Raw genomic sequence first — 14,616 nt, forward strand, 5'->3', positions numbered from 1 at the left:
TCTTCTGCCCCAATTTTGCCCCTTCCCAGCCAAGGATGGCAAACACCTTATAATCTTAAGTCTCATAAGATTTTCATATAAAATAATCGTTTCGTCTGAGGTGTGTTCTGTTAAGCAAATTCGTCCCGACAAAAGCGTTCCGAAAGGGCTCATGGCCGACTAGCGGAAGTATTGAACATATTCAATATTTACAACCAAAAATCTCAGCTTGTGTGATGAATGACACCGACTCCTGAGTTGTGACTTTTCTTAGTCGGGTACATTCTAAGGACAGTCTAACCCTCTCCTCAGGATGTTACCAATGCCCATACAAATGTACGCATCTTGCATTGGCCAGGAATCGAACCTGGGTCAACTGCTTGGCAAGCAGCTATGCTGTCCACTATACCACCAATGCATGTACAGACCCTGCCAGGAGGCAATATGTGGCTCAAGGCATGAGTTATCCGGCCTGGTGAAAATGCAATCCTTAATGCAACCGTGCTATTTAACATCATTGAACCGTATGGTGTGGCTAAATAAATTCGATTTACCACTCAGTAGCAAACGATGTACTCACATGCAAATCACACGACCCAGCCTTAAGAACCAAGCCCATTGCAAACAGTGACAAAGGAACCTGAGAATGGGACCCATTTCACTGTTTAGCAAGCAGTGATGACTACCAGAAAATCTACCAGGAATGCTGCGTTTGCGGTTTAGTACTTGGGTTCCACACCAGAAAGTCAGATTTTGGTTTCCCAGCTTGGAACCCTTCCATCTTGTCACTCTTCCACTTTAAATAGAATGGAACACACAAGGTTAGAAAGCAGTTGGAGAGAATAGAAGAAAGCAGAGCAAGGCAGAAAAGAATAGAAAATTTAAGAACAGATCATTAAAGAAGCAGGGATCCAGGGAAGAGCACCTACTCAGCACATACAATCCAGCCCTGACCATCCTCCCCATCCCGTTTCACAGCCACTCTGACCTTGTTTGGTGAGGCAGGAAACCAACTCCCAGTGGTGGAGTGAGTCAGTGTTACCTTAAGGACCCTCCAAGTGTAAACGGTCTTTTGAGAATTTAAAAGCAGAAATGCCCCATGAAAAGGTTACAGCTGAGGGAGCCATTGGGATGGGAGTAGCTGTGTACATGCAGAGCATGCTGTGCCGGGTTCGTTGATGTTCTAGTGGCCAGGATTTGGCTTTTTCACTGTTGCGGCCTAGGTTAAATTGCCTGTCAGGGATCTCTCGCTTGATCCCCGAACACACTCAGGTGTTTTTTATATTCCTGAAAAGGGTGAAGTTTGCCAAGCGTGCACACCGTGCTTGTTTGAGTCAGTGTTTGAGCCTCACAAAATTTGAGTGAGATCACTAACATGCTAACACTGCCAGCATATAGTCAGTGTAAGGCGGGTTTGGTTTTGGTTTTCCACTTAAGGAGTTATAGACACAAAAGTGCATCCCCCTTCCTAACAGGAGGCAGCAGTTCCCTGATTGTCTAGTGGTTAGGATTTTGCGCTCTCACCGCCGCGGCCCGGGTTCGATTCCCGGTCAGGGAATAAATAGATCTTAGGACAGTCGCATCAGACTACAGCCAAAGCCGGATACGCACATAGAGAATGAAGGGCTTCTTCTGCCCCAATTTTGCCCCTTCCCAGCCAAGGATGGCAAACACCTTATAATCTTAAGTCTCATAAGATTTTCATATAAAATAATCGTTTCGTCTGAGGTGTGTTCTGTTAAGCAAATTCGTCCCGACAAAAGCGTTCCGAAAGGGCTCATGGCCGACTAGCGGAAGTATTGAACATATTCAATATTTACAACCAAGAATCTCAGCTTGTGTGATGAATGACGCCGACTCCTGAGTTGTGACTTTTCTTAGTCGGGTACATTCTAAGGACAGTCTAACCCTCTCCTCAGGATGTTACCAAGGCCCGTACAAATGTACGCATCTTGCATTGGCCAGGAATCGAACCTGGGTCAACTGCTTGGCAAGCAGCTATGCTGTCCACTATACCACCAATGCATGTACAGACCCTGCCAGGAGGCAATATGTGGCTCAAGGCATGAGTTATCCGGCCTGGTGAAAATGCAATCGTTAATGCAACCGTGCTATTTAACATCACTGAACCGTCTGGTGTGGCTAAATAAATTCGATTTACCACTCAGTAGCAAACGATGTACTCACATGCAAATCACACGACCCAGCCTTAAGAACCAAGCCCATTGCAAACAGTGACAAAGGAACCTGAGAATGGGACCCATTTCACTGTTTAGCAAGCAGTGATGACTACCAGAAAATCTACCAGGAATGCTGCGTTTGCGGTTTAGTACTTGGGTTCCACACCAGAAAGTCAGATTTTGGTTTCCCAGCTTGGAACCCTTCCATCTTGTCACTCTTCCACTTTAAATAGAATGGAACACACAAGGTTAGAAAGCAGTTGGAGAGAATAGAAGAAAGCAGAGCAAGGCAGAAAAGAATAGAAAATTTAAGAACAGATCATTAAAGAAGCAGGGATCCAGGGAAGAGCACCTACTCAGCACATACAATCCAGCCCTGACCATCCTCCCCATCCCGTTTCACAGCCACTCTGACCTTGTTTGGTGAGGCAGGAAACCAACTCCCAGTGGTGGAGTGAGTCAGTGTTACCTTAAGGACCCTCCAAGTGTAAACGGTCTTTTGAGAATTTAAAAGCAGAAATGCCCCATGAAAAGGTTACAGCTGAGGGAGCCATTGGGATGGGAGTAGCTGTGTACATGCAGAGCATGCTGTGCCAGGGTTCGTTGATGTTCTAGTGGCCAGGATTTGGCTTTTTCACTGTCGCGGCCTAGGTTAAATTGCCTGTCAGGGATCTCTCGCTTGATCCCCGAACACACTCAGGTGTTTTTTATATTCCTGAAAAGGGTGAAGTTTGCCAAGCGTGCACACCGTGCTTGTTTGAGTCAGTGTTTGAGCCTCACAAAATTTGAGTGAAATCACTAACATGCTAACACTGCCAGCATATAGTCAGTGTAAGGCGGGTTTGGTTTTGGTTTTCCACTTAAGGAGTTATAGACACAAAAGTGCATCCCCCTTCCTAACAGGAGGCAGCAGTTCCCTGATTGTCTAGTGGTTAGGATTCGGCGCTCTCACCGCCGCGGCCCGGGTTCGATTCCCGGTCAGGGAATAAATAGATCTTAGGACAGTCGCTTCAGACTACAGCCAAAGCCGGATACGCACATAGAGAATGAAGGGCTTCTTCTGCCCCAATTTTGCCCCTTCCCAGCCAAGGATGGCAAACACCTTATAATCTTAAGTCTCATAAGATTTTCATATAAAATAATCGTTTCGTCTGAGGTGTGTTCTGTTAAGCAAATTCGTCCCGACAAAAGCGTTCCGAAAGGGCTCATGGCCGACTAGCGGAAGTATTGAACATATTCAATATTTACAACCAAAAATCTCAGCTTGTGTGATGAATGACGCCGACTCCTGAGTTGTGACTTTTCTTAGTCGGGTACATTCTAAGGACAGTCTAACCCTCTCCTCAGGATGTTACCAAGGCCCGTACAAATGTACGCATCTTGCATTGGCCAGGAATCGAACCTGGGTCAACTGCTTGGCAAGCAGCTATGCTGTCCACTATACCACCAATGCATGTACAGACCCTGCCAGGAGGCAATATGTGGCTCAAGGCATGAGTTATCCGGCCTGGTGAAAATGCAATCCTTAATGCAACCGTGCTATTTAACATCATTGAACCGTCTGGTGTGGCTAAATAAATTCGATTTACCACTCAGTAGCAAACGATGTACTCACATGCAAATCACACGACCCAGCCTTAAGAACCAAGCCCATTGCAAACAGTGACAAAGGAACCTGAGAATGGGACCCATTTCACTGTTTAGCAAGCAGTGATGACTACCAGAAAATCTACCAGGAATGCTGCGTTTGCGGTTTAGTACTTGGGTTCCACACCAGAAAGTCAGATTTTGGTTTCCCAGCTTGGAACCCTTCCATCTTGTCACTCTTCCACTTTAAATAGAATGGAACACACAAGGTTAGAAAGCAGTTGGAGAGAATAGAAGAAAGCAGAGCAAGGCAGAAAAGAATAGAAAATTTAAGAACAGATCATTAAAGAAGCAGGGATCCAGGGAAGAGCACCTACTCAGCACATACAATCCAGCCCTGACCATCCTCCCCATCCCGTTTCACAGCCACTCTGACCTTGTTTGGTGAGGCAGGAAACCAACTCCCAGTGGTGGAGTGAGTCAGTGTTACCTTAAGGACCCTCCAAGTGTAAACGGTCTTTTGAGAATTTAAAAGCAGAAATGCCCCATGAAAAGGTTACAGCTGAGGGAGCCATTGGGATGGGAGTAGCTGTGTACATGCAGAGCATGCTGTGCCGGGTTCGTTGATGTTCTAGTGGCCAGGATTTGGCTTTTTCACTGTCGCGGCCTAGGTTAAATTGCCTGTCAGGGATCTCTCGCTTGATCCCCGAACACACTCAGGTGTTTTTTATATTCCTGAAAAGGGTGAAGTTTGCCAAGCGTGCACACCGTGCTTGTTTGAGTCAGTGTTTGAGCCTCACAAAATTTGAGTGAGATCACTAACATGCTAACACTGCCAGCATATAGTCAGTGTAAGGCGGGTTTGGTTTTGGTTTTCCACTTAAGGAGTTATAGACACAAGAGTGCATCCCCCTTCCTAACGGGAGGCAGCAGTTCCCTGCATGTCTAGTGGTTAGGATTCGGCGCTCTCACCGCCGCGGCCCGGGTTCGATTCCCGGTCAGGGAATAAATAGATCTTAGGACAGTCGCTTCAGACTACAGCCAAAGCCGGATACGCACATAGAGAATGAAGGGCTTCTTCTGCCCCAATTTTGCCCCTTCCCAGCCAAGGATGGCAAACACCTTATAATCTTAAGTCTCATAAGATTTTCATATAAAATAATCGTTTCGTCTGAGGTGTGTTCTGTTAAGCAAATTCGTCCCGAAAGGGCTCATGGCCGACTAGCGGAAGTATTGAACATATTCAATATTTACAACCAAAAATCTCAGCTTGTGTGATGAATGACGCCGACTCCAGAGTTGTGACTTTTCTTAGTCGGGTACATTCTAAGGACAGTCTAACCCTCTCCTCAGGATGTTACCAAGGCCCGTACAAATGTACGCATCTTGCATTGGCCAGGAATCGAACCTGGGTCAACTGCTTGGCAAGCAGCTATGCTGTCCACTATACCACCAATGCATGTACAGACCCTGCCAGGAGGCAATATGTGGCTCAAGGCATGAGTTATCCGGCCTGGTGAAAATGCAATCCTTAATGCAACCGTGCTATTTAACATCATTGAACCGTCTGGTGTGGCTAAATAAATTCGATTTACCACTCAGTAGCAAACGATGTACTCACATGCAAATCACACGACCCAGCCTTAAGAACCAAGCCCATTGCAAACAGTGACAAAGGAACCTGAGAATGGGACCCATTTCATTGTTTAGCAAGCAGTGATGACTACCAGAAAATCTACCAGGAATGCTGCGTTTGCGGTTTAGTACTTGGGTTCCACACCAGAAAGTCAGATTTTGGTTTCCCAGCTTGGAACCCTTCCATCTTGTCACTCTTCCACTTTAAGTAGAATGGAACACACAAGGTTAGAAAGCAGTTGGAGAGAATAGAAGAAAGCAGAGCAAGGCAGAAAAGAATAGAAAATTTAAGAACAGATCATTAAAGAAGCAGGGATCCAGGGAAGAGCACCTACTCAGCACATACAATCCAGCCCTGACCATCCTCCCCATCCCGTTTCACAGCCACTCTGACCTTGTTTGGTGAGGCAGGAAACCAACTCCCAGTGGTGGAGTGAGTCAGTGTTACCTTAAGGACCCTCCAAGTGTAAACGGTCTTTTGAGAATTTAAAAGCAGAAATGCCCCATGAAAAGGTTACAGCTGAGGGAGCCATTGGGATGGGAGTAGCTGTGTACATGCAGAGCATGCTGTGCCAGGTTCGTTGATGTTCTAGTGGCCAGGATTTGGCTTTTTCACTGTCGCGGCCTAGGTTAAATTGCCTGTCAGGGATCTCTCGCTTGATCCCCGAACACACTCAGGTGTTTTTTATATTCCTGAAAAGGGTGAAGTTTGCCAAGCGTGCACACCGTGCTTGTTTGAGTCAGTGTTTGAGCCTCACAAAATTTGAGTGAAATCACTAACATGCTAACACTGCCAGCATATAGTCAGTGTAAGGCGGGTTTGGTTTTGGTTTTCCACTTAAGGAGTTATAGACACAAAAGTGCATCCCCCTTCCTAACAGGAGGCAGCAGTTCCCTGATTGTCTAGTGGTTATGATTCGGCCCTCTCACCACTGCGGCCCGGGTTCGATTCCCGGTCAGGGAATAAATAGATCTTAGGACAGTCGCATTCAGACTACAGCCAAAGCCGGATACGCACATAGAGAATGAAGGGCTTCTTCTGCCCCAATTTTGCCCCTTCCCAGCCAAGGATGGCAAACACCTTATAATCTTAAGTCTCATAAGATTTTCATATAAAATAATCGTTTCGTCTGAGGTGTGTTCTGTTAAGCAAAAGCGTTCCGAAAGGGCTCATGGCCGACTAGCGGAAGTATTGAACATATTCAATATTTACAACCAAAAATCTCAGCTTGTGTGAGGTGAGGTCTGGTGAGGCAGGAAACCAACTCTTAAATGACACATTTAACCTATTATTTAATGATATATTTAATTATTTTATCATGGCACTTTTACTCCTCTTTAGTCTCCACGCTATAACATGCTATGTTATGATAAACACAGCATGTCAAAATTCTGCAACACACTAACAAAGACCAATGTCATCCTCATGACAGAGATGAGGCTCGTACACCAAAGAATGTTTTTATTGTGAAACTAAATCCTTGTAGAATTGTCGGCCGGAAAGTTTCTTGTCCAAAGACATCCATCTTTTAGGCCCCTAAAGATCAGATGCGTACACTGGCCAACCGTGGCAACTGCTGGCTGTCTTGGCTTGGCAGAGGGCCATGAACCTGTGCCGTAGGCTGTAGAAAAGCTCAGAGTTTCTGAGCTGTGCCCCCCTTTCTCCACCTCAGAAGTCATGCTCATAAATGCTTTGACCTGGTGACTTTGGTTGGGGGGGTGAGTTCTGTGATTGAATGGTGAATACACATCTCCCCAGAAATATCAGAAGTTCAACAATGTGGAGAAATCTACTCACAGTTCTCTGTGTGTGTGTGTGTGTGTGTGTGTGTGTGTGTATGGGGGGGTTAGACTAAGGCCAGTCACATTCTGCACTGGAAGGGAATCAACCCCGGGTCAGCTACTTGGCAAGCAGTGATGTTCACCACTGTACCACCAATGTTCAGGCATTGTCACTTAAATTTCCTGAAATAGGAAATAGGCACGGTTTCCCATGCAGGCCATGCTTGTTTGGACTGAGACCACTAACAGGCTAATTTTGCTAGCATATAGTCAGTGCAAGGCGCTGAGGAATTGTCCACCATAAAGAGCTCCCCCTAGCATGCGTATGGATTGAAATCTTTAGGACATACTGACTGAGATTCAGCCTTGTAACAAGGCAAGGCAAATTTATTTCTACAGCACATTTCATGTACAAGACAACTCAAAGTGCATTACATAAAACATTATACCATCACAGTCGGAAGCAATGACAAGTGCATTAAAAAACATTAAAAGAAAGAAAATAAATAATAACAGAAAGAAAAAGCTAAGATAATGCAGATAAACATGCAAGAAATAAACTTACCACTGTGGGGAAAAACTTGATCAAGAAACCAGATACAGACCAGGGGCCTCATTTATCAAACTGTACGCAGCAAAGCTAACTACAGGCGGCGTTCTGCCGCACAACAAACAAATGCTGCACTTCTACTTCCACATTTATCAAAGCGTGGCACACACACGTCCTCCAACCTGTTTTCTGTTTTATAAACCAGAATCAACTCTAAAGCTGGTTGCAGGTGAGGGACGCCTTGCCCCGCCACATGGTGGGCTAATAAAAAGCGTCAGGTGGTACCGTCTGTAATACAATATTCATCAACATCATTTCATGATGGACTCGGGAGGGAAACAAGAGGGAACGAAGTGGAATTGTTTATGGGGGTGTGAGGACTGAGATCCTTGATGGACGCACGTTGGAAAAGTTAAAAATGTTTTATTGGTGTGGGCTTTAAAACCTGGTGTTGAGAAAGACAGAATAAGTAGGCAAGTCAGGTAGAGATGGCTGTCAGTCAAGAACAAACGCGTCAGAAGGGAAAGAAACACACCAGAGGAAAGTTGGAAACATAGGGATGGATGTCTCAGTTGGTAGAAATCATACCGTCTGTCATGCAGGAGGTCAAATGCGATTCCGATATCGGACCAACAGGGGTGAAGGATCGCTTGGAGAATAGCGCATGGCTTGCTAAACTGACAGTAATGATGCTGGTAATTTAGTCTTTGTTTAAATGTCTAAAATAAATATGTACACGATCACATCTGATATTGGTACAGTTTCTTTAGTGTTAAATAATATTTCTTTCTAGTTGCTGGGTGCTCCAGCTGGGTGGGCGGTGCAGAGGGACACCATCACCTCTATAAACCAGGTAGACAATGAGTTGTAGGAAATAAAGACCATCCGGACATAAATTGGGACAATAATAAAATCATTGTGTAAGAATAAATAAAGGAAATCCTCCTCTTGTGTGTTTTGTTAGTGTAGCATCACTTCTAGACCTCCAGCCTCCAGTCTGGTCCCGCTCTGCTGGAATGAGGGACCAAAGCTACTGTAGTGAGTGGGCATGGTGACGTGCCCTGATTACTGGAGTGGGATCACCTGTGGTGGAGGGGAGTGGTGAGAGGTATGAAAAGGAATTGTGTGTGTGTGGCCAGGTTGTTCTGGAGAGTGGAGCTTGGCGTGTGTCAAAGGGGAAACCCCGCCAGGCAAACCGTAAGCGTTCACGGACTTGGACTGTTTGGGAGGGTGCCGATCGCAGCCAGATAGGGCTGCCGGCGGCGAAGATAGCTAGAGGGGCTAGCGGGTTAGAACCGCCAATAGGCAGGCTAAGGTGGGTTAGAGAGGGAAAACTTAGGAGCGCGACTTTGCCACTCTCCAGCGGAAGGAGGACCCCTCCTGCAGTCAGTGGAGGCGTCTCGCAGCGCTGGACCGGCATCCCGGGGAATTGTTATATCTGTTGAGCCGGACCAGCGCTAAGCTCAGACCCCGGGGGAGGGTCTCGCAACCCGGGAAAGTTAAGTGTTTTGTTTATTCCTATTTGTTATCAGATGTATGTGTGTATGTGTGGGAGGGTGGGGTCTTATACACAGCCGCTTCGCCCACGGTGTGGGAAGCAGTGTTGGATTGGGGCGCGCTGGGCCCGAGGTGCGCGTAGCTTGCCTCCTCCTCACAGGTGTTTGATTCTTCCGGTTTGGGGGTAGAATCCTGAGTGGCAGATTGATGTGCACTTAATGTGTGGTGCAGTGCCTCGTTTATAGAGGGTGGTGTGACACTGAGTGGCTTGCGGTGTACCCTAACGCATGCTAGGTGTGTGTTTGGAAACAGTGCGTCTCCTCTCTGTAATACTGTAGGCTCGCCGGGCTAGCGCAAGCTGTTTTTATATATGCGTGCAAATAATAAGGTGTTGATTATTTCTATGATCTCCTTGTGTTCTCTGCTCCTGGTATATTAACCTTCAGAAGGCATTCCTCTAAATTACTGAGTATTACACTGGTGGCAGCGGTGGGATTGTTGGAGCCCACAGACTCAGTAGGGTGCCCTGATGATGTCAGAAGCAGAGGAAATGCAGCGTCCCGATGGGGCCCGTGACAGTGATTCCCCCTCTACTAGTGGAGGGGGTAATATACAACCGGCTGCGGTGAATACGCCACGCCCCGTGTTCATGCCGGATACCTTTACCGGGACGGGGCGAGATTGGTCTGATTGGTCAGAGCAGTTTGATTTAGCTGCAGAAGTTAATCACTGGGATGAGGCACTTAAAGTTAAATTTATGTCCCTTTTGTTGGCTGGGCGAGCCAGGGATATGTATAGTGGTCTGCCCCAGGAAGCTAAAAATAACTATGCTCTATTAAAAGCAGCCCTGACGCGATGCTTTGAGCCCCAGGACAGTGATGACTGGTGTCGGGCCAGTTTTACATCTCGTCGTCGTCAGCCCAATGAAACGGCAAGAGAGTTTGGAAATGCGCTGAGAAGGTTGACTGCCCGAGCATACCCCAGTGTTGATGGGATTACCCGAGATATGTTAGCCAGAGATCAGTTTATTCTGTATTTTGCGACAGGAGACTTCCGGGTAAATTTAAGAGCTGCGACGCCTAAAACCTTGGAAGATGCAATTATTTTGGCCTCGGAGATGGAACTGCTGAGAAGTTTAGAGCAGACACATTTGGCTGCAGAGCCTAGAGTAATGGGGGTGTCAGTAGTGAAACCTAGTGGTGAAGAGCAGATGGGGGTGTTGGTGGGGATGGTAGAGGAGCTCAGGCAGGAAGTTTGGGGCCTACAGTCGACTGTTAGACAATTGCAGTCTGCCCAGTTGACAGCAAATCCCAGGTCAAGTGAAAATGTTGCTGGTAATCGGGCAGGGCCCTCTTAGAGTGCCAATAATAAATCTAAGGAGATAAGGGGGGGATGTTGGGAGTGTGGTTGTAATAGACATATCAAACGGGATTGCCCCTATCTGCAGGGAAACTAGAAGGGGCAGGTACAGTAGGCCAACTGCCTGCCCCTGATTGCAATTTTGCTGCCGTGGCCGCCGTTAGCAGACATGGTGCTGCAGGATATATTACAGGAAAAGAGGGGGGATTGGAAACCTCGTTGCTGGTAGATAGTGGTGCAACACTGTCGGTCATTCCAAAGTCGATTTGGTTGGCTATTACAAAGGGGGGGTCAGAGTTGACTGGTTATGAGGGAAATGTTTCTGCTGCAAATGGGGGAGGAATGGGAATTCTGGGTAAGTGGCAGACAGTATGTCAGTTTGGATCACTAGCATTAATAGCAGAATTTTTGGTGGCTGATATCCCTGCCGAGGAGATTCTCCTTGGATTTGATTTTCTGTGTAAATACGGGGTAGTGCTTGATTTTGGAAAAAAAGAGTGTGCCATGATGGGCAAGTCACTTCCTCTTTTTGTGCCAGCTGACATGGATAAGCCAAAGACAGTTTTAGTCCCAGCTGACACGGTTATTCCCCCACGTAGTGAGGCCATTATTACTGGCAAAATAGAGGGGGTGTTTGTGCCTGGGCAGGTTGGCATGTTGGAGCCTATGGACTCTGTGGCCGATCATTGTGACATCATGGTGGCTCGAGTAGTCTGTACTGCAGAACAGGGCTCTGTGCCAGTCCGGGTGATTAATGTGACTAAGGATCCCCTCACCCTTAAGGAAGGAATGAGATTAGGGAAGTTGCATACTGACATTGAAGTGGGAAATAAGGCAGAACATCTGGGGGCAGAAAAGAGTGGCAGAGCTACGCCGGTAGCTTGGATAGTTGATGCACTGTTAACACAGTTGGGGTTGCATCAGGGAAATTTTAAAGCACCAGAATGGGCAGCTATCCGGGATTCACTTTTGCATAACCTGTCAGTGTTTAGCACAGGAGATCATGATTTGGGTAGGACCCATCTGACCGCACATGAGATTGACACTGGGGATGCTAAACCAGTAAAGTTGCCCCCTCGTAGGATTCCCCTCCACCTCCAGCAGGAGGTGTCGGAGCAGCTGGAGCAAATGTTGGATAATGACATCATTCAGCCATCTCATAGCCCCTGGGCAGCGCCAGTTGTTCTCGTGCGTAAACGTGATGGTAGTCTTCGTTTCTGTGTAGATTATCGCAAACTGAATGATGTAACCCGCAAGGATGCCTATCCTCTTCCCCGCATAGATGATGCTCTTGACTGTTTGAGTAAAGCCTGTTGGTTTTCTACACTGGACTTAGCTAGTGGCTATTGGCAGGTGGAGGTGGATCCTAGTGACAGGCAGAAGACGGCTTTTATTACGCGACAGGGTCTCTTTGAGTTTAAGGTGCTGAGCTTTGGGCTGTGTAATAGCCCAAGTACTTTTCAGAGGCTGATGGATTTAGTGTTGGCAGATCTGCAGTGGACCACATGTCTAGTCTATTTGGATGACATAATTGTGTTTGGGCGTACATTTCATGAGCATCTGTCTAGGTTGGATGAAGTTCTGACCAAGCTGCGGCAGGCTAATCTTAAGGTGAAGCCGGCCAAATGTCATTTATTTTCAACACAGGTGAAGTACTTGGGACATGTAATTTCAGCCGGGGGGGTAGAGGCAGACCCTGAGAAAGTGGAGGCAGTGCGACAGTGGCCGACACCAAAGAATCAGACCGAGGTCAAGAGTTTTGTGGGGCTGGCCTCTTATTATAGGCGGTTTGTGAGAGGGTTTGCTGAAATTGCTCGACCCTTGCACCAGTTGACTGAGAAGGGAAGGCAGTTTAAGTGGACGGAGCAATGTCAGTCAGCCTTCGAAAAACTTAAAGTGAGTCTTATGTCAGCTCCAATTCTGTCATATCCTGACCCTCATAAAATATTTATATTGGATACAGACGCGAGTGATGCTGGGATTGGGGCCGTATTGTCACAGGAGGAGGCAGGACAAGAGCGAGTGATTGCTTATGCCAGCCGGGCCTTGACAAAACAGGAAAGGAGATACGCTACCACAAAAAAGGAATTATTGAGTGTGGTGACTTTTACAAAACATTTTAAGCATTATTTGCTTGGTAAGGAATTTGTGCTAAGAACGGATCATAGCTGCCTTAGGTGGCTGCACAATTTTCAGGGGTTAGAGGGACAGTTGGCCCGCTGGTTAGAACAGCTAGCTAGTTTTCAGTATAGGATTGTGCATCGTCCTGGCCGAGTTCATTCTAATGCAGATGCGTTATCGCGACTTCCAGCTTTTCTGCCATCCTCTCCCCCTTGTTCAGAAACGGCTGGGGGGATAGGGCCTGGGGGGAATCAGGTCATATGTGCTGTACAACCTAATGCAACCAATGGGCGGCAGAACCTACCAGAAATGGATGAGCTGGCTCAGGCTCAAAAGGAGGATGTGGATCTGAAAAAAATTATTTTGCTGAAGACGAGTTCAGAAGGGCATAGTTCAGGTCCTCCGGAAGAGTTGAAGAAATTTGCACCAGTGTGGGGCCAGTTGTGCATGGAGGGTGGTAGGTTAGTGCGGGTACCACCTGCAGGCTCAGATGCAGCCAAGTCGGTCCAGGTGGTGCTTCCTGAGGCACTGGTGCCCGAAGTGCTGAAGCAGCTTCATAACTCGGTGACGGCTGGACATTTAGGGGTGCAAAAACTGCAGGCTAAAGTGAAAGATCGTTTCTACTGGCCGGGATGATTTAAGGATGTTAGGCGCTGGTGCAGAGAGTGTTTAGAGTGTGGTTCCCGCAAATCAACAGGGGCGCAGCCTTGTGCCCCTTTGCAGATAACTCCTGCTTCAAGGCCTTTCGAGCGGGTGGCCTTGGATATTTTGGATCCCCTACCAGTTACACCATACCATAATAAGTATATTTTGGTGATTGGGGACTACTTTGCCAAATGGACGGAGGCTTTTTCCCTTCCTAACCAAGAAGCCCAGACTGTGGCTAAAGTCTTAGTGGAGCACTGGGTGTGTCGATTCGGGGCACCACGGACAATTCACACAGACCAAGGCAGGAACTTTGAGTCGGGGTTGTTTAAGGAGATGTGTCAGTTATTGAATATTCACAAGACCCGTACTTCACCATACCATCCACAGTCTGATGGTATGGTGGAAAGGTTCAATCGGACACTGCTGTCCATGTTATCCCTGTTTGTGCAAGAGAACCAAACTAACTGGGATGTACTACTGCCATATGTAATGTTGGCATATAGAAGTAGTGTTCATGCCAGTACAGGGTTTACACCCTATAAGGTAGTGTTTGGACAGGAGATTGTACTCCCAGTGGATGTCATGTGGGGCCTTGGGGAGGGGGAGGGGTTCTCAGCTGTTTCAGAATATGTGGCGAGACTGAAGGAGACATTGTCTACAGTGGTTGACGCACTGAAAAGGCACCAGGCACGGGCTTCGGGATGGCAGAAGGAAGCTCATGATGTACAGGCTCAGTGGCAGTACTATACGGAGGGAGAGTTGGTCTGGGTGCGTTCTACGGCCAGGTGTAGGGGTGTGTGCCCTAAGTTGCAGAAGCGATATAAGGGTCCTTTTAAAGTGCTAGAGAGGATTACAGATGTGTTGTATAGGCTGGCGCCAGTGGCAGGGGGAGCAGAAATTACTGTTCATTACAACCGTCTCAAACCTTGTCTTTCCCCTGTACCAGAGTCCCCGGTACCAGAGTCGGAAAATCCAAGGATGGAGGAGAGACGTAGTACCAGCTGGGTCCCTTGGCATGTCCCTGGCTCAGTTGCATTGGCGGAGGGGAGAAAGGACAGGCAGCCGGCACGCAGGCCGCAGGATCTTTTGGTGAACCCCGATGCGGATGCTCAACAGACAATGGAGTCAGCAAACCGGCAAGGCCACGATCAGGACGACACGCCAGATGAGGGCAGCCTGCTGGTGGGTGGTCAGTCTGAGGAGGTAATCCAGGGGGACAGTGACAATGAACAGAGCGAGGACCACCAGCAGGGTTCACAGCTACAGCATCAGCGGCTG

General features: G+C 47.4%; 6 non-coding genes across 6 annotated transcripts; 2 read left to right on the plus strand and 4 right to left on the minus strand.

Annotated features, from left to right (window-relative positions):
- Positions 1–325: 325 nt before the first annotated feature.
- trnag-gcc lies at positions 326–397 on the minus strand. The gene has a single exon. It is a non-coding gene; the product is annotated as a tRNA-Gly (tRNA).
- A 1,068-nt stretch (positions 398–1,465) lies between these two features.
- Positions 1,466–1,537, plus strand: trnae-cuc. Its single transcript has one exon. It is a non-coding gene; the product is annotated as a tRNA-Glu (tRNA).
- A 395-nt stretch (positions 1,538–1,932) lies between these two features.
- trnag-gcc lies at positions 1,933–2,004 on the minus strand. Its single transcript has one exon. It is a non-coding gene; the product is annotated as a tRNA-Gly (tRNA).
- Positions 2,005–3,073: 1,069 nt separating this feature from the next.
- Positions 3,074–3,145, plus strand: trnae-cuc. Its single transcript has one exon. It is a non-coding gene; the product is annotated as a tRNA-Glu (tRNA).
- A 395-nt stretch (positions 3,146–3,540) lies between these two features.
- Positions 3,541–3,612, minus strand: trnag-gcc. Its single transcript has one exon. It is a non-coding gene; the product is annotated as a tRNA-Gly (tRNA).
- A 1,521-nt stretch (positions 3,613–5,133) lies between these two features.
- trnag-gcc lies at positions 5,134–5,205 on the minus strand. Its single transcript has one exon. It is a non-coding gene; the product is annotated as a tRNA-Gly (tRNA).
- Between the last annotated feature and the right edge of the window lie 9,411 nt (positions 5,206–14,616).

The sequence above is a fragment of the Melanotaenia boesemani genome, chromosome 24, assembly GCF_017639745.1.
Source record: "Melanotaenia boesemani isolate fMelBoe1 chromosome 24, fMelBoe1.pri, whole genome shotgun sequence".
NCBI lineage: Eukaryota > Metazoa > Chordata > Actinopteri > Atheriniformes > Melanotaeniidae > Melanotaenia > Melanotaenia boesemani.